Source organism: Hyla sarda, unplaced genomic scaffold (assembly GCF_029499605.1).
Source record: "Hyla sarda isolate aHylSar1 unplaced genomic scaffold, aHylSar1.hap1 scaffold_966, whole genome shotgun sequence".
NCBI lineage: Eukaryota > Metazoa > Chordata > Amphibia > Anura > Hylidae > Hyla > Hyla sarda.
Genome location: NW_026610996.1, coordinates 48,288 through 67,283, shown reverse-complemented (window position 1 = coordinate 67,283; position 18,996 = coordinate 48,288). Strand labels below are relative to the sequence as shown.

The 18,996-nt window shown below is 45.7% G+C and overlaps 6 non-coding genes across 6 annotated transcripts; all 6 read left to right on the top strand.

Moving 5' to 3' along the window:
- The first annotated feature begins 5,369 nt into the window (after positions 1-5,369).
- Positions 5,370-5,555, top strand: LOC130351304 (U2 spliceosomal RNA). The gene has a single exon (XR_008888039.1). It is a non-coding gene; the product is annotated as a U2 spliceosomal RNA (small nuclear RNA).
- Positions 5,556-7,646: 2,091 nt separating this feature from the next.
- LOC130351272 (U2 spliceosomal RNA) lies at positions 7,647-7,837 on the top strand. Its single transcript, XR_008888010.1, has one exon. It is a non-coding gene; the product is annotated as a U2 spliceosomal RNA (small nuclear RNA).
- Positions 7,838-9,924: 2,087 nt separating this feature from the next.
- LOC130351271 (U2 spliceosomal RNA) lies at positions 9,925-10,115 on the top strand. The gene has a single exon (XR_008888009.1). It is a non-coding gene; the product is annotated as a U2 spliceosomal RNA (small nuclear RNA).
- A 2,088-nt stretch (positions 10,116-12,203) lies between these two features.
- LOC130351269 (U2 spliceosomal RNA) lies at positions 12,204-12,394 on the top strand. The gene has a single exon (XR_008888008.1). It is a non-coding gene; the product is annotated as a U2 spliceosomal RNA (small nuclear RNA).
- Positions 12,395-14,482: 2,088 nt separating this feature from the next.
- LOC130351297 (U2 spliceosomal RNA) lies at positions 14,483-14,673 on the top strand. The gene has a single exon (XR_008888033.1). It is a non-coding gene; the product is annotated as a U2 spliceosomal RNA (small nuclear RNA).
- A 2,084-nt stretch (positions 14,674-16,757) lies between these two features.
- On the top strand, positions 16,758-16,948 carry LOC130351268 (U2 spliceosomal RNA). The gene has a single exon (XR_008888007.1). It is a non-coding gene; the product is annotated as a U2 spliceosomal RNA (small nuclear RNA).
- The last annotated feature ends 2,048 nt before the right edge of the window (positions 16,949-18,996 follow it).

Sequence of the window (18,996 nt, the reverse complement as noted above, 5' to 3'; positions counted from 1 at the left end):
CTTCGGAAGCACCTAGGGTACCCCCGACCTCTGCCTTGGGTAAGGGTTCCGCTTTTATAGCGGGATTCCGAGCCCCTGCTGCTATTGGGGAAGGGGCTTAGTCCCTGGGTGTGGAAGATGCCGTTCTCCTGGGCTTTCCCCTCTGGGGAAATGTCGATGCGAAATACCATCCGCATAGAGGTGTCGGAGAGCCATCGTCAGTTGAAGAACCTCCGCTTCATTGCGGAGGTGATTCTTCTTGACTACTTCCGCCTCAATAGGGAGGACATCCTGTGTCTAAATGACCAGGAAAGCCGTGGCCTGTATACCGTCACCTTCACGGCCACGGCGTGTTGCGATAACATCTATGCAACCTTGTCTGGTGCGGACCAGAGGGACGATCGACTCGACGGTCTTTCGTTCCAGTTCCTCTATGGTGAGGAACATATACCGTTGGTGGTGGCTATGCACAGCCCTCATGTGACCACGGAGGATATAGCCACTTTTCTTCGGCGATACTGCGAAGAGGTGCGATTCGCAAACAAAATCTTGAACTCCGTGCGGTTCTGGAACGGCAAGAGGAAGTTCTGGGTCAAGCTCCGTAAGGATCCCGGTGGTATTGGGGGTCTTTGCCATCCGCCCCCAAATTTTGCCATCGGGAGAGTTCGGGGCTTCCTGTTCTATCCTCAAATGCCTATGTATTGCCGAAATTGCTTGAGGTTTGGCCACACCCAGGAGACCTGCGGCGCGGAGCGTGTGATTCGCTGCAATAGGTGTGGCCAAGAAGGTCACATAGCCTCAAGATGTAGCCATACGATAAGGTGCAACCTCTGCGGAGAGGAAAATCACGATTTTAATTCCTGTCCCCATAAAGCAAAAACTACGATGGGTGGGTCAAGGCTGGGCCCACCCAAAGAGGGGACAGGACAAAAGACGTCCTTTTTTAAGATGCCCAAACCCCAGATGGCAGGTACTGATGGGTCCAGGCCCAAGACCTCTGGTGCTCCATCGGGGGGCCCACCGGTGGTAGTGCTAGGGGGAGGCCATGGGGATTCCACGAAGCCCGGGCGGGTGATCGAGTTTACTGCCCGGGAAATTGAAAGACGTCGATCGACTTCCTACCTGGCTCAAGAGCCCGCCGAAACTTCTGAAGGGGGCTCACCTGTGGCGGGTGGCAGCCGACGGGCCTCGGTGGGGGCAAAAGTGGACCCAAAATTGCAGCATAAGCCAGGTACTGGCTTGGCCCAGGGTCGCCCTGCTCCGGACGAAGAGGCCCCGGTGAAAGCCCGCCGGAAGGGGAGCCAGGTGGCCAGGTCTGAGCCCGGTCCTGTTACTCCGCCTATACAGGACAGGGCCAAGAAGACAAGTGGCGCCAAACCAGGGTTTGCTGCCCCGCCAGCAGTGGACCCGGTGGGTAAAACTGGCCATCGTCGATCGATGGGGAAGTTGGAGCAACAATCCTCAGCAACGCTTGCTGGGGAACAAGCGATGAAAACTTCCCAAGGTAGCGGCAAAGGTTCCGGAAAAGAGGCCTCACAGGCCCCTGTGCAGCAGTTCCAGTCGTCAAATGATGAAAGAAGACGCAGATCCATCAGCCGGGGGCCAGAGATTACATCGAGTGAGAGCAACACAGAGGATATGGACAGCAGTGTGACATTTAAAAGACAAAGAGAAGAAGAAGAGGAAGACATTCAAAGGAAAGCGGCGTGCCGTAGTTCGGACGAGAGCGAGCTCAGGGTCGGGGCATCATCGATCTCAAGCTCCGACCCTCAGAACATCAAGGAGCTGATGACCCCGCAGGCGGGGGATGACGGTACGCAGCTTATTATTGACTTTGATTCTCCAAGCACGGACTCTCCATAAACTATGCCTATCCCTGTAAAAATTGCCTCACTCAATGTGAGGTCCTTAAAGAGCCCTGATCGCAGGGCTGCTTTATTTTCTTATCTAGAGACATGTGACTTTGACCTTTGCCTGCTACAAGAATGTGGAATCCCTAGTAAAATGGACTATAAAGACTTAAAAGAAGACTGGAAGCTGGGCCCATCCATATGGTCCGGTGCAAATGACTGTCGTTCTGTGGGTGTTGGGCTGCTCTGCCGAGGCCAGTCCTTTTCTATTCATACAGTAACTGAGATTGTGCCTGGCAGAGCTCTTTTAATTCATCTATATTTTAATGGACTTTTAATTCGTGTTTTAAATGTGTATGCCCCTCCTGATAAACAGGAGCGGGCAGAACTATTTGAAATTTTACCACTGTTTTGTGTTGGGTCTTCCCCCCTGCTGGTGGGAGGTGATTTTAACTGCATACGTGATGGGGAACGCCGGCAGGGTGGGGATATTAATCGTAAAGACCGCACTTCTTACCTGCTTAAAAATTTTATTGATGATTTTAATTTGAAAGATTGCTGGAAGGATCTCTTGCCGGAGGACCCAGGCGCCACATGGTCCAATGGAAGAGTGAGCTCCAGAATCGATTTTATTTTTTCCTCTAGAGCTTTTAAACCCCTGAAATGCACGCTCGAGCAGAATATCTTCTCTGATCATAAGCTCCTCTTGGTGGGCCTGGAGCTAGAGGGGGAGCAAAAAGCAAAAAGGGGCCTCTGGAGATTAAACACCACACTCCTAGAGGACCCTGAGATAAAAGAGGAGTTTGTGCGGACCTACCAATGCTGGCAATCACAAAGAAAACCCCACGAGCCTATGCTGCACTGGTGGGAGGGCACCAAATCTAAAATCAGATTTTTTTTTATCAAAGCAGGTAAGAAGAAGGCAAAAATGGAAAAACAGTGGTTTTATGTTCTTAACATGCGTTTAAATGTACTTTTTAAATTGAAAGAAGCTGGTATGGATGTAGAAAATGATATTTTAAACCTTAAAACTGAAATAAAACATGCCATAGAAAAGAAAGGGAAACAAATCATTTTTAACTCACATGTGCAGCACCTGGAGGAGGGCGAGAAATGTTCCCGTTTCTTTTTTAAAAAAGTGATGAATAGGAGGGATATCATCCAAAACCTTGAGGGTGAATCCACTCCAAAAGGCATGTTAGATGCAGTTTTTAACTTCTACCAGCTTCTTTTTAATAAGAAAGATCTTAATCCATCCTTTTTAGAACATGTTCTTAATTCCCTTGATTTTAAGCTAGATGTTTTAGACCAGGAGGTTTTATCCCGTGATCTTAACTTAGATGAACTTTTATTTGTTTTTAAAAGTTTTTCTAGTGGGAAGGCCCCTGGGGAAGATGGTTTACCCATCGAATTTTATTTAGCTTTTTGGGATATTTTAAAGGATGATATGGTTTTATTGTATAAAGAAACTTTTATTGTTAATGAACTTCCCCCTTCCTGGAGGAGGGGGATTGTATCATTACTTTTTAAAAAGGGTGAAAAGGATATGCTAAAAAATTGGCGCCCCATCACACTTTTAAATGTCGATTATAAAGTTTTAGCCAAGTTATTAGCTGTCCGTTTTAAACCTTTTATTCATAAATTAATTCACCCAAATCAGGTTTGTGGGGTACCTGGAAGGTCTATAGCTGAATCCCTAAATATTTTAAGAGATGTTTTATGGTATTTTAAGGATAGAAATCAAACTGTAGCAATTTTATCCTTAGACTTTGAAAAAGCCTTTGATAGGGTCTCCCATGAATACCTGTTTTTAGTTCTTAAAAAGATGGCAGTGCCTGAAACGATTTTAAGCCGAATCATGCTTTTATACCGATCCTGTTTTAGTCAAGTCTCTGTTAATGGCTTTTTAACCAGCGGTGTTCCTCTTTTATCAGGTGTCAAACAGGGCTGCCCCCTGTCCCCACTCCTTTTTATTTGCGCAATCGAACCACTGATGGCCCTCCTCAGAAAAGACCGGGTAGTAAGAGGCGTACCGATACCTGGTGGAGGAGGGACCCATCTAAAGGTGTTGGGGTACATGGATGATGTCACCATACTGTGCCCGGACTCTCCATCCATGAGGGGGGCATTGAGGAACACCAGCTATTTCTGCGAGGTCTCTGGTTTTAAGCTAAACACAGATAAATGTGACTGTTTTTATATTGGCTCCTGGGATTCATCCATCACCCCAGGAGTCACAATGCAACAGGATCAAATTAAAGTTTTAGGTATTGTTTTTAACCAGGTCAATGATGGGAGCCCTAACTGGGATTCAGCTATAGCTAAGATGGAGAAGAAGATTTTAATGTGGAATCTTAGAAACCTTACCATGGAGGGGAAGATTTTAATAATAAAGATGGTTTTACTCCCTATTATGCTATACATTGCCATGGTATTTCCTCCATCTATTTTATACATTAAAAAAGTAACTAGAATTGTTTTTTCTTTTTTATGGGGTTCAAAAATGGAGAAATTAAAGCGTGATTTTATGTACAAAAGTAAAGATAATGGCGGGAAAGATGTTCCTAACCTTTTTACTTTCTTTTACATAAAGTATTTCTGTTTCTGTTTTAAAATTATTAAATCCGATGGCATTTTTAGCTGCTTTTTAAGGTACGCTGCGGGCATGGTTTTTAAAAGATGGTTGCGCATCCCTCTGAACGCTCCGGTGCTTCTGTGTCCCCCAAAACATTATGTGGTGTTGGAAAAGACAGTCAGGCTCCTAGGTCTCCAAGATTTGGAGCCTGACATACTGGGGGACCAGAGAAAGGTATCAAAGGTCCTCAGGCGGAGTGAGGTTACCCTGGCAGTGTCCAATTTCACACAGGCAAGATCCAAAAAGGTATGGCGGAACGTGTACGGGAAGTTTCTGGCGAATGTACACAGGGATCTTGCCTGGGCAATCGTCCACCAGTGCCTCCCTACTCGTGAGTTCCAGCACAGGCGAGGACTGGTGGCGAGAGCCAAGTGTCCGAGAGATGGCTGCGGAGTGGACGAAACGGTGCTGCACATATTTTGGAACTGCCCTTTTGCACGGGAGCTTTGGAGGAAGGTAGGCCCACTTTTGAAGTGGGCCTGCGGCCTAAAAGATTTTAATCACGAATGTGTCTTTTACGGTCTTTTTAACTGCCCCAATTTTAAACAGCAGATGATCTGCTGGATGATTATTAATTGTTTTAAAAATGCCATCTGGAAAGTTAGGAACATCTTACTTTTTAAACATGATTTTATTGATGTTAAAAACTGTATAAAGCTGGCCCTGAGTGAGATGTACATCTATTACCTAAGAGACAAGAAACAGTTGGGGGCCAGCGAGGCAGCATCCATGTGGTGTCTGCCTCTATGGAACGAAATAACAGTATAATCAGTTTTTATGACATTTGTATAATGTTTTATCCTGCCATTTTTATTTTTTCTCCTTTTATTACTGGTTTTATTATTTGTATTTTAAAACTTTTGTGAACCTTTTATTATTTTGCATTTTAAATTTTGTATGGTTTCTTATTTATTCAATAAAATTTTGTTGAAACCTTATCTGTTCTTATCAGTTTAATATCTGATACGTCCCCTATCTGGGGACCATATATTAAATGGATTTTTGAGAACGGGGGCCGATTTCGAAGCTTGCTTCCGTCGCCCTATGCATTGACCCGATATGGCAGTATCTTCGGGTACAGTGCACCACCCCCTTACAGGGTTAAAAAGAAAGATTCCTACTTTCATTGCTACCTGCTTGCTGGCTAGCCAGCTAGCCAGCCCTGTGGGCCTTGCTGCTGCTGCAGCCAAAAAACAAAAGGTGGTGCTGCTGCTGCTTCTGCTGCTTCTGCTTCTGCTTGTGTCTGGCCCCTGTTGGAGCGTCCAGGCACAGGACTTCTGCTGCTGCTGACTAAATGGCCTCCTTAATTGGATCATTTGAGTAGCCAGCACACCTGTGCAGGTAGGGCATGACATGATAGGCAGCTGCCTTGATAGCGGGTGGGTGCTGAATGTTCCTAATTGACAAAATAAGATTAATGCTTATGAAGAAATATAAAATCTCATCCCTTCCCCAATATCGCGCCACACCCCTACCCCTTAATTCCCTGGTTGAACGTGATGGACATATGTCTTTTTTCGACCGTACTAACTATGTAACTATGTAACATAACATGGGGGGGGGGGGGGGGTCTCCTGGCTGTTCACACAGGTGTGTCATTGCTGTACATTGACCATGCATTGCTTCTGTGGTATTGCAAAGGCAAAGACAAATGCTTCCAGCCATCCATTGCACTAATGGATTGGTCATCAGCTGGCTGTCTATGTCCCGCATCAATATAGACCAAAGTACAGAGGGTTAGGCTATGCTATTGTGCACCTACCTGATGCATCAGAAGGTGCGAGGCCCTTGCTAAATTCTGTGCACAGACTTTGAGATCTATGCTTTAGACTGTATCTAAACCTGCTCCAACATGGACTGACATTCTGGCCTACTTTCAGCCGATGCGACTTGTCTGTCGCTGAACAGTCGCTTTTTATGTATTCAGCACCTATGTATAATGTTGTAAAAATGCTCTAGAAGCTAAAGTCGCAGAAATGTCACACATATTTGGCCTGCAACTTTCTGTGCGACAAATTCAGACAGGAAAAATCAGTATAAATCCTTAGAAAATTATCCCCCAGTGTCTCCATCTGCTGGCGGTATTGAATAAGCATTGCTGCACTGATGGGGTATGCATTAGACGAAAAAAAAGAAGAAAAAGAAGAATAATACGCCCAGAAAAGAGGCGAAAAGGAGAAAAACGTAAAAAAACGTGAAAAAAAAGTAAGAGGAAGAGAAGGGAAAAAAAGGTGGAAATGGGTTTAAAAGTGATTTCGGCGGAGAAATATATATATATATATATATATATATATATATATATATATATACGCGCACACACACACATATATATAAACGTATTCTCCGTTGAGATATTGCAGCCGCTGCTGTGTCCAGGCCCAGGAGCCTTAGCACTGTGCTGTGATGTCACTCAATACCACTGACATCACTAGGTGTAAACAACATCTCTCCTTTGCTGTGTATGTGACTATGGAGCTGTTTGGTGATGTCGTCTATTATGGCCTTCATAGAAGCAACAGGAGATTGTTGCATCCATCTAGAACCCTCAGAACTACAGTGCTATGATGTCACTCACTTCCACAGGCCTTGCAGAGTGTAAACAACAACAACCCAGCTTTGTTGTGTATGTAACCATAGGGATTTGTGATGTCACCTAGAACCTTCACAGCAGCGACAGCTTTATGAGGAGCATCAGCACTGCTCTGCCTGAGCAGAACCATCACCGCCATAGGTTGTCAAATAACCCGGATTTAACCCACACAGGTAAGTCCAATGGGGTGCAGGCATGTCCTCTATGCTTACAGCTTCCCGTGGGTGTTGGTTTGATACCGTTTGGGGACAGCCAAGGAGGCATCTGCAGGCAACAAAGGTAGGTGTGTGCTTGTGTGTGTGTTTCCTATGCAGATCCTAAGCCCAGTGTCACATGCAAGTAGGAGGAGTAAGAAGGGTTCCTGGCAAATCCGGGTTATGGATTGCATTTAAAAAGGCCCCGTGGGAGTGCAATGGGCCCCTGTCTTGCTGCTTAGCAATAATGGTATGGGTTTAGGTTCTGCTGTGTGTACTGGTGGTTGACTGCCCCCCAGCCCAGAGTGTGCATGGAAAATTGTCTGGCAGCCTCCCTGACAGCAAGCAGTGATAGTGCCCATGAAGGGGACCTTGTTGGGCCCGCCCCTTTCACGGTTATCGCTTCTCGGCCTTTTGGCTAAGATCAAGTGTAGTATCTGTTCTTATCAGTTTAATATCTGATACGTCCCCTATCTGGGGACCATATATTAAATGGATTTTTGAGAACGGGGGCCGATTTCGAAGCTTGCTTCCGTCGCCCTATGCATTGACCCGATATGGCAGTATCTTCGGGTACAGTGCACCACCCCCTTACAGGGTTAAAAAGAAAGATTCCTACTTTCATTGCTACCTGCTTGCTGGCTAGCCAGCTAGCCAGCCCTGTGGGCCTTGCTGCTGCTGCTGCAGCCAAAAAACAAAAGGTGGTGCTGCTGCTGCTTCTGCTGCTTCTGCTTCTGCTTGTGTCTGGCCGCTGTTGGAGCGTCCAGGCACAGGACTTCTGCTGCTGCTGACTAAATGGCCTCCTTAATTGGATCATTTGAGTAGCCAGCACACCTGTGCAGGTAGGGCATGACATGATAGGCAGCTGCCTTGATAGCGGGTGGGTGCTGAATGTTCCTAATTGACAAAATAAGATTAATGCTTATGAAGAAATATAAAATCTCATCCCTTCCCCAATATCGCGCCACACCCCTACCCCTTAATTCCCTGGTTGAACTTGATGGACATATGTCTTTTTTCGACCGTACTAACTATGTAACTATGTAACATAACATGGGGGGGGTCTCCTGGCTGTTCACACAGGTGTGTCATTGCTGTACATTGACCATGCATTGCTTCTGTGGTATTGCAAAGGCAAAGACAAATGCTTCCAGCCATCCATTGCACTAATGGATTGGTCATCAGCTGGCTGTCTATGTCCCGCATCAATATAGACCAAAGTACAGAGGGTTAGGCTATGCTATTGTGCACCTACCTGATGCATCAGAAGGTGCGAGGCCCTTGCTAAATTCTGTGCACAGACTTTGAGATCTATACTTTAGACTGTATCTAAACCTGCTCCAACATGGACTGACATTCTGGCCTACTTTCAGCCGATGCGACTTGTCTGTCGCTGAACAGTCGCTTTTTATGTATTCAGCACCTATGTATAATGTTGTAAAAATGCTCTAGAAGCTAAAGTCGCAGAAATGTCACACATATTTGGCCTGCAACTTTCTGTGCGACAAATTCAGACAGGAAAAATCAGTATAAATCCTTAGAAAATTATCCCCCAGTGTCTCCATCTGCTGGCGGTATTGAATAAGCATTGCTGCACTGATGGGGTATGCATTAGACGAAAAAAAAAGAAGAAAAAGAAGAATAATACGCCCAGAAAAGAGGCGAAAAGGAGAAAAACGTAAAAAAACGTGAAAAAAAAGTAAGAGGAAGAGAAGGGAAAAAAAGGTGGAAATGGGTTTAAAAGTGATTTCGGCGGAGAAATATATATATATATATATATATATATATATATATATATATATACGCGCACACACACACATATATATAAACGTATTCTCCGTTGAGATATTGCAGCCGCTGCTGTGTCCAGGCCCAGGAGCCTTAGCACTGTGCTGTGATGTCACTCAATACCACTGACATCACTAGGTGTAAACAACATCTCTCCTTTGCTGTGTATGTGACTATGGAGCTGTTTGGTGATGTCGTCTATTATGGCCTTCATAGAAGCAACAGGAGATTGTTGCATCCATCTAGAACCCTCAGAACTACAGTGCTATGATGTCACTCACTTCCACAGGCCTTGCAGAGTGTAAACAACAACAACCCAGCTTTGTTGTGTATGTAACCATAGGGATTTGTGATGTCACCTAGAACCTTCACAGCAGCGACAGCTTTATGAGGAGCATCAGCACTGCTCTGCCTGAGCAGAACCATCACCGCCATAGGTTGTCAAATAACCCGGATTTAACCCACACAGGTAAGTCCAATGGGGTGCAGGCATGTCCTCTATGCTTACAGCTTCCCGTGGGTGTTGGTTTGATACCGTTTGGGGACAGCCAAGGAGGCATCTGCAGGCAACAAAGGTAGGTGTGTGCTTGTGTGTGTGTTTCCTATGCAGATCCTAAGCCCAGTGTCACATGCAAGTAGGAGGAGTAAGAAGGGTTCCTGGCAAATCCGGGTTATGGATTGCATTTAAAAAGGCCCCGTGGGAGTGCAATGGGCCCCTGTCTTGCTGCTTAGCAATAATGGTATGGGTTTAGGTTCTGCTGTGTGTACTGGTGGTTGACTGCCCCCCAGCCCAGAGTGTGCATGGAAAATTGTCTGGCAGCCTCCCTGACAGCAAGCAGTGATAGTGCCCATGAAGGGGACCTTGTTGGGCCCGCCCCTTTCACGGTTATCGCTTCTCGGCCTTTTGGCTAAGATCAAGTGTAGTATCTGTTCTTATCAGTTTAATATCTGATACGTCCCCTATCTGGGGACCATATATTAAATGGATTTTTGAGAACGGGGGCCGATTTCGAAGCTTGCTTCCGTCGCCCTATGCATTGACCCGATATGGCAGTATCTTCGGGTACAGTGCACCACCCCCTTACAGGGTTAAAAAGAAAGATTCCTACTTTCATTGCTACCTGCTTGCTGGCTAGCCAGCTAGCCAGCCCTGTGGGCCTTGCTGCTGCTGCTGCAGCCAAAAAACAAAAGGTGGTGCTGCTGCTGCTTCTGCTGCTTCTGCTTCTGCTTGTGTCTGGCCGCTGTTGGAGCGTCCAGGCACAGGACTTCTGCTGCTGCTGACTAAATGGCCTCCTTAATTGGATCATTTGAGTAGCCAGCACACCTGTGCAGGTAGGGCATGACATGATAGGCAGCTGCCTTGATAGCGGGTGGGTGCTGAATGTTCCTAATTGACAAAATAAGATTAATGCTTATGAAGAAATATAAAATCTCATCCCTTCCCCAATATCGCGCCACACCCCTACCCCTTAATTCCCTGGTTGAACTTGATGGACATATGTCTTTTTTCGACCGTACTAACTATGTAACTATGTAACATAACATGGGGGGGGTCTCCTGGCTGTTCACACAGGTGTGTCATTGCTGTACATTGACCATGCATTGCTTCTGTGGTATTGCAAAGGCAAAGACAAATGCTTCCAGCCATCCATTGCACTAATGGATTGGTCATCAGCTGGCTGTCTATGTCCCGCATCAATATAGACCAAAGTACAGAGGGTTAGGCTATGCTATTGTGCACCTACCTGATGCATCAGAAGGTGCGAGGCCCTTGCTAAATTCTGTGCACAGACTTTGAGATCTATACTTTAGACTGTATCTAAACCTGCTCCAACATGGACTGACATTCTGGCCTACTTTCAGCCGATGCGACTTGTCTGTCGCTGAACAGTCGCTTTTTATGTATTCAGCACCTATGTATAATGTTGTAAAAATGCTCTAGAAGCTAAAGTCGCAGAAATGTCACACATATTTGGCCTGCAACTTTCTGTGCGACAAATTCAGACAGGAAAAATCAGTATAAATCCTTAGAAAATTATCCCCCAGTGTCTCCATCTGCTGGCGGTATTGAATAAGCATTGCTGCACTGATGGGGTATGCATTAGACGAAAAAAAAGAAGAAAAAGAAGAATAATACGCCCAGAAAAGAGGCGAAAAGGAGAAAAACGTAAAAAAACGTGAAAAAAAAGTAAGAGGAAGAGAAGGGAAAAAAAGGTGGAAATGGGTTTAAAAGTGATTTCGGCGGAGAAATATATATATATATATATATATATATATATATATATATATATATACGCGCACACACACACATATATATAAACGTATTCTCCGTTGAGATATTGCAGCCGCTGCTGTGTCCAGGCCCAGGAGCCTTAGCACTGTGCTGTGATGTCACTCAATACCACTGACATCACTAGGTGTAAACAACATCTCTCCTTTGCTGTGTATGTGACTATGGAGCTGTTTGGTGATGTCGTCTATTATGGCCTTCATAGAAGCAACAGGAGATTGTTGCATCCATCTAGAACCCTCAGAACTACAGTGCTATGATGTCACTCACTTCCACAGGCCTTGCAGAGTGTAAACAACAACAACCCAGCTTTGTTGTGTATGTAACCATAGGGATTTGTGATGTCACCTAGAACCTTCACAGCAGCGACAGCTTTATGAGGAGCATCAGCACTGCTCTGCCTGAGCAGAACCATCACCGCCATAGGTTGTCAAATAACCCGGATTTAACCCACACAGGTAAGTCCAATGGGGTGCAGGCATGTCCTCTATGCTTACAGCTTCCCGTGGGTGTTGGTTTGATACCGTTTGGGGACAGCCAAGGAGGCATCTGCAGGCAACAAAGGTAGGTGTGTGCTTGTGTGTGTGTTTCCTATGCAGATCCTAAGCCCAGTGTCACATGCAAGTAGGAGGAGTAAGAAGGGTTCCTGGCAAATCCGGGTTATGGATTGCATTTAAAAAGGCCCCGTGGGAGTGCAATGGGCCCCTGTCTTGCTGCTTAGCAATAATGGTATGGGTTTAGGTTCTGCTGTGTGTACTGGTGGTTGACTGCCCCCCAGCCCAGAGTGTGCATGGAAAATTGTCTGGCAGCCTCCCTGACAGCAAGCAGTGATAGTGCCCATGAAGGGGACCTTGTTGGGCCCGCCCCTTTCACGGTTATCGCTTCTCGGCCTTTTGGCTAAGATCAAGTGTAGTATCTGTTCTTATCAGTTTAATATCTGATACGTCCCCTATCTGGGGACCATATATTAAATGGATTTTTGAGAACGGGGGCCGATTTCGAAGCTTGCTTCCGTCGCCCTATGCATTGACCCGATATGGCAGTATCTTCGGGTACAGTGCACCACCCCCTTACAGGGTTAAAAAGAAAGATTCCTACTTTCATTGCTACCTGCTTGCTGGCTAGCCAGCTAGCCAGCCCTGTGGGCCTTGCTGCTGCTGCTGCAGCCAAAAAACAAAAGGTGGTGCTGCTGCTGCTTCTGCTGCTTCTGCTTCTGCTTGTGTCTGGCCGCTGTTGGAGCGTCCAGGCACAGGACTTCTGCTGCTGCTGACTAAATGGCCTCCTTAATTGGATCATTTGAGTAGCCAGCACACCTGTGCAGGTAGGGCATGACATGATAGGCAGCTGCCTTGATAGCGGGTGGGTGCTGAATGTTCCTAATTGACAAAATAAGATTAATGCTTATGAAGAAATATAAAATCTCATCCCTTCCCCAATATCGCGCCACACCCCTACCCCTTAATTCCCTGGTTGAACTTGATGGACATATGTCTTTTTTCGACCGTACTAACTATGTAACTATGTAACATAACATGGGGGGGGTCTCCTGGCTGTTCACACAGGTGTGTCATTGCTGTACATTGACCATGCATTGCTTCTGTGGTATTGCAAAGGCAAAGACAAATGCTTCCAGCCATCCATTGCACTAATGGATTGGTCATCAGCTGGCTGTCTATGTCCCGCATCAATATAGACCAAAGTACAGAGGGTTAGGCTATGCTATTGTGCACCTACCTGATGCATCAGAAGGTGCGAGGCCCTTGCTAAATTCTGTGCACAGACTTTGAGATCTATACTTTAGACTGTATCTAAACCTGCTCCAACATGGACTGACATTCTGGCCTACTTTCAGCCGATGCGACTTGTCTGTCGCTGAACAGTCGCTTTTTATGTATTCAGCACCTATGTATAATGTTGTAAAAATGCTCTAGAAGCTAAAGTCGCAGAAATGTCACACATATTTGGCCTGCAACTTTCTGTGCGACAAATTCAGACAGGAAAAATCAGTATAAATCCTTAGAAAATTATCCCCCAGTGTCTCCATCTGCTGGCGGTATTGAATAAGCATTGCTGCACTGATGGGGTATGCATTAGACGAAAAAAAAGAAGAAAAAGAAGAATAATACGCCCAGAAAAGAGGCGAAAAGGAGAAAAACGTAAAAAAACGTGAAAAAAAAGTAAGAGGAAGAGAAGGGAAAAAAAGGTGGAAATGGGTTTAAAAGTGATTTCGGCGGAGAAATATATATATATATATATATATATATATATATATATATATATATACGCGCACACACACACATATATATAAACGTATTCTCCGTTGAGATATTGCAGCCGCTGCTGTGTCCAGGCCCAGGAGCCTTAGCACTGTGCTGTGATGTCACTCAATACCACTGACATCACTAGGTGTAAACAACATCTCTCCTTTGCTGTGTATGTGACTATGGAGCTGTTTGGTGATGTCGTCTATTATGGCCTTCATAGAAGCAACAGGAGATTGTTGCATCCATCTAGAACCCTCAGAACTACAGTGCTATGATGTCACTCACTTCCACAGGCCTTGCAGAGTGTAAACAACAACAACCCAGCTTTGTTGTGTATGTAACCATAGGGATTTGTGATGTCACCTAGAACCTTCACAGCAGCGACAGCTTTATGAGGAGCATCAGCACTGCTCTGCCTGAGCAGAACCATCACCGCCATAGGTTGTCAAATAACCCGGATTTAACCCACACAGGTAAGTCCAATGGGGTGCAGGCATGTCCTCTATGCTTACCGCTTCCCGTGGGTGTTGGTTTGATACCGTTTGGGGACAGCCAAGGAGGCATCTGCAGGCAACAAAGGTAGGTGTGTGCTTGTGTGTGTGTTTCCTATGCAGATCCTAAGCCCAGTGTCACATGCAAGTAGGAGGAGTAAGAAGGGTTCCTGGCAAATCCGGGTTATGGATTGCATTTAAAAAGGCCCCGTGGGAGTGCAATGGGCCCCTGTCTTGCTGCTTAGCAATAATGGTATGGGTTTAGGTTCTGCTGTGTGTACTGGTGGTTGACTGCCCCCCAGCCCAGAGTGTGCATGGAAAATTGTCTGGCAGCCTCCCTGACAGCAAGCAGTGATAGTGCCCATGAAGGGGACCTTGTTGGGCCCGCCCCTTTCACGGTTAACGCTTCTCGGCCTTTTGGCTAAGATCAAGTGTAGTATCTGTTCTTATCAGTTTAATATCTGATACGTCCCCTATCTGGGGACCATATATTAAATGGATTTTTGAGAACGGGGGCCGATTTCGAAGCTTGCTTCCGTCGCCCTATGCATTGACCCGATATGGCAGTATCTTCGGGTACAGTGCACCACCCCCTTACAGGGTTAAAAAGAAAGATTCCTACTTTCATTGCTACCTGCTTGCTGGCTAGCCAGCTAGCCAGCCCTGTGGGCCTTGCTGCTGCTGCTGCAGCCAAAAAACAAAAGGTGGTGCTGCTGCTGCTTCTGCTGCTTCTGCTTCTGCTTGTGTCTGGCCGCTGTTGGAGCGTCCAGGCACAGGACTTCTGCTGCTGCTGACTAAATGGCCTCCTTAATTGGATCATTTGAGTAGCCAGCACACCTGTGCAGGTAGGGCATGACATGATAGGCAGCTGCCTTGATAGCGGGTGGGTGCTGAATGTTCCTAATTGACAAAATAAGATTAATGCTTATGAAGAAATATAAAATCTCATCCCTTCCCCAATATCGCGCCACACCCCTACCCCTTAATTCCCTGGTTGAACTTGATGGACATATGTCTTTTTTCGACCGTACTAACTATGTAACTATGTAACATAACATGGGGGGGGTCTCCTGGCTGTTCACACAGGTGTGTCATTGCTGTACATTGACCATGCATTGCTTCTGTGGTATTGCAAAGGCAAAGACAAATGCTTCCAGCCATCCATTGCACTAATGGATTGGTCATCAGCTGGCTGTCTATGTCCCGCATCAATATAGACCAAAGTACAGAGGGTTAGGCTATGCTATTGTGCACCTACCTGATGCATCAGAAGGTGCGAGGCCCTTGCTAAATTCTGTGCACAGACTTTGAGATCTATACTTTAGACTGTATCTAAACCTGCTCCAACATGGACTGACATTCTGGCCTACTTTCAGCCGATGCGACTTGTCTGTCGCTGAACAGTCGCTTTTTATGTATTCAGCACCTATGTATAATGTTGTAAAAATGCTCTAGAAGCTAAAGTCGCAGAAATGTCACACATATTTGGCCTGCAACTTTCTGTGCGACAAATTCAGACAGGAAAAATCAGTATAAATCCTTAGAAAATTATCCCCCAGTGTCTCCATCTGCTGGCGGTATTGAATAAGCATTGCTGCACTGATGGGGTATGCATTAGACGAAAAAAAAGAAGAAAAAGAAGAATAATACGCCCAGAAAAGAGGCGAAAAGGAGAAAAACGTAAAAAAACGTGAAAAAAAAGTAAGAGGAAGAGAAGGGAAAAAAAGGTGGAAATGGGTTTAAAAGTGATTTCGGCGGAGAAATATATATATATATATATATATATATATATATATATATATATATACGCGCACACACACATATATATAAACGTATTCTCCGTTGAGATATTGCAGCCGCTGCTGTGTCCAGGCCCAGGAGCCTTAGCACTGTGCTGTGATGTCACTCAATACCACTGACATCACTAGGTGTAAACAACATCTCTCCTTTGCTGTGTATGTGACTATGGAGCTGTTTGGTGATGTCGTCTATTATGGTCTTCATAGAAGCAACAGGAGATTGTTGCATCCATCTAGAACCCTCAGAACTACAGTGCTATGATGTCACTCACTTCCACAGGCCTTGCAGAGTGTAAACAACAACAACCCAGCTTTGTTGTGTATGTAACCATAGGGATTTGTGATGTCACCTAGAACCTTCACAGCAGCGACAGCTTTATGAGGAGCATCAGCACTGCTCTGCCTGAGCAGAACCATCACCGCCATAGGTTGTCAAATAACCCGGATTTAACCCACACAGGTAAGTCCAATGGGGTGCAGGCATGTCCTCTATGCTTACAGCTTCCCGTGGGTGTTGGTTTGATACCGTTTGGGGACAGCCAAGGAGGCATCTGCAGGCAACAAAGGTAGGTGTGTGCTTGTGTGTGTGTTTCCTATGCAGATCCTAAGCCCAGTGTCACATGCAAGTAGGAGGAGTAAGAAGGGTTCCTGGCAAATCCGGGTTATGGATTGCATTTAAAAAGGCCCCGTGGGAGTAATGGGCCCCTGTCTTGCTGCTTAGCAATAATGGTATGGGTTTAGGTTCTGCTGTGTGTACTGGTGGTTGACTGCCCCCCAGCCCAGAGTGTGCATGGAAAATTGTCTGGCAGCCTCCCTGACAGCAAGCAGTGATAGTGCCCATGAAGGGGACCTTGTTGGGCCCGCCCCTTTCACGGTTATCGCTTCTCGGCCTTTTGGCTAAGATCAAGTGTAGTATCTGTTCTTATCAGTTTAATATCTGATACGTCCCCTATCTGGGGACCATATATTAAATGGATTTTTGAGAACGGGGGCCGATTTCGAAGCTTGCTTCCGTCGCCCTATGCATTGACCCGATATGGCAGTATCTTCGGGTACAGTGCACCACCCCCTTACAGGGTTAAAAAGAAAGATTCCTACTTTCATTGCTACCTGCTTGCTGGCTAGCCAGCTAGCCAGCCCTGTGGGCCTTGCTGCTGCTGCTGCAGCCAAAAAACAAAAGGTGGTGCTGCTGCTGCTTCTGCTGCTTCTGCTTCTGCTTGTGTCTGGCCGCTGTTGGAGCGTCCAGGCACAGGACTTCTGCTGCTGCTGACTAAATGGCCTCCTTAATTGGATCATTTGAGTAGCCAGCACACCTGTGCAGGTAGGGCATGACATGATAGGCAGCTGCCTTGATAGCGGGTGGGTGCTGAATGTTCCTAATTGACAAAATAAGATTAATGCTTATGAAGAAATATAAAATCTCATCCCTTCCCCAATATCGCGCCACACCCCTACCCCTTAATTCCCTGGTTGAACTTGATGGACATATGTCTTTTTTCGACCGTACTAACTATGTAACTATGTAACATAACATGGGGGGGTCTCCTGGCTGTTCACACAGGTGTGTCATTGCTGTACATTGACCATGCATTGCTTCTGTGGTATTGCAAAGGCAAAGACAAATGCTTCCAGCCATCCATTGCACTAATGGATTGGTCATCAGCTGGCTGTCTATGTCCCGCATCAATATAGACCAAAGTACAGAGGGTTAGGCTATGCTATTGTGCACCTACCTGATGCATCAGAAGGTGCGAGGCCCTTGCTAAATTCTGTGCACAGACTTTGAGATCTATACTTTAGACTGTATCTAAACCTGCTCCAACATGGACTGACATTCTGGCCTACTTTCAGCCGATGCGACTTGTCTGTCGCTGAACAGTCGCTTTTTATGTATTCAGCACCTATGTATAATGTTGTAAAAATGCTCTAGAAGCTAAAGTCGCAGAAATGTCACACATATTTGGCCTGCAACTTTCTGTGCGACAAATTCAGACAGGAAAAATCAGTATAAATCCTTAGAAAATTATCCCCCAGTGTCTCCATCTGCTGGCGGTATTGAATAAGCATTGCTGCACTGATGGGGTATGCATTAGACGAAAAAAAAGAAGAAAAAGAAGAATAATACGCCCAGAAAAGAGGCGAAAAGGAGAAAAACGTAAAAAAACGTGAAAAAAAAGTAAGAGGAAGAGAAGGGAAAAAAAGGTGGAAATGGGTTTAAAAGTGATTTCGGCGGAGAAATATATATATATATATATATATATATATATATATATATATATATATATATATATACGCGCACACACACACATATATATAAACGTATTCTCCGTTGAGATATTGCAGCCGCTGCTGTGTCCAGGCCCAGGAGCCTTAGCACTGTGCTGTGATGTCACTCAATACCACTGACATCACTAGGTGTAAACAACATCTCTCCTTTGCTGTGTATGTGACTATGGAGCTGTTTGGTGATGTCGTCTATTATGGCCTTCATAGAAGCAACAGGAGATTGTTGCATCCATCTAGAACCCTCAGAACTACAGTGCTATGATGTCACTCACTTCCACAGGCCTTGCAGAATGTAAACAACAACAACCCAGCTTTGTTGTGTATGTAACCATAGGGATTTGTGATGTCACCTAGAACCTTCACAGCAGCGACAGCTTTATGAGGAGCATCAGCACTGCTCTGCCTGAGCAGAACCATCACCGCCATAGGTTGTCAAATAACCCGGATTTAACCCACACAGGTAAGTCCAATGGGGTGCAGGCATGTCCTCTATGCTTACAGCTTCCCGTGGGTGTTGGTTTGATACCGTTTGGGGACAGCCAAGGAGGCATCTGCAGGCAACAAAGGTAGGTGTGTGCTTGTGTGTGTGTTTCCTATGCAGATCCTAAGCCCAGTGTCACATGCAAGTAGGAGGAGTAAGAAGGGTTCCTGGCAAATCCGGGTTATGGATTGCATTTAAAAAGGCCCCGTGGGAGTGCAATGGGCCCCTGTCTTGCTGCTTAGCAATAATGGTATGGGTTTAGGTTCTGCTGTGTGTACTGGTGGTTGACTGCCCCCCAGCCCAGAGTGTGCATGGAAAATTGTCTGGCAGCCTCCCTGACAGCAAGCAG